This window comes from Callorhinus ursinus, unplaced genomic scaffold, assembly GCF_003265705.2.
Source record: "Callorhinus ursinus isolate GAN/ISIS: 27379988/994484 unplaced genomic scaffold, GSC_fseal_2.0 scaffold5, whole genome shotgun sequence".
Lineage (NCBI taxonomy): Eukaryota > Metazoa > Chordata > Mammalia > Carnivora > Otariidae > Callorhinus > Callorhinus ursinus.
In genome coordinates this window covers 74,300,696-74,301,050 of record NW_027397067.1, presented here as the reverse complement: position 1 = coordinate 74,301,050, position 355 = coordinate 74,300,696, and positions in this window count along the sequence as shown.

The window sequence follows — 355 nt, the reverse complement described above, 5'->3', positions numbered from 1 at the left end:
ACACTGGGGCAGTAAATTCGCACAGAGGGAGCTGGGGTCATCCTGCCATGGTATTTGGCAAAGGTGGGGAGGGGGACATTGCAGGAGGGCGCAAGGTGGAGGCGGGATACCCTTCCCCCCGGGCGGGTGGGGGGCTTTGAACGTGCTCCCAGCGGAGAGAAGTAAACTCCCTCCCATTTCTTCAGACTGCTCCTACTTCTGGTTTTCATTTGCCACCATTCACTCTTCTTTCCCTGGCTGCAAGCAAAGGGGGGTGGCTTTGAGAGCAGCCATCTAGAAATGATAGGAATTTACAAATGACCTCAGCTCTGGGGCTCAGGTTCTCATCAGCCCTCCAGGACAAATTAAAGCCGTG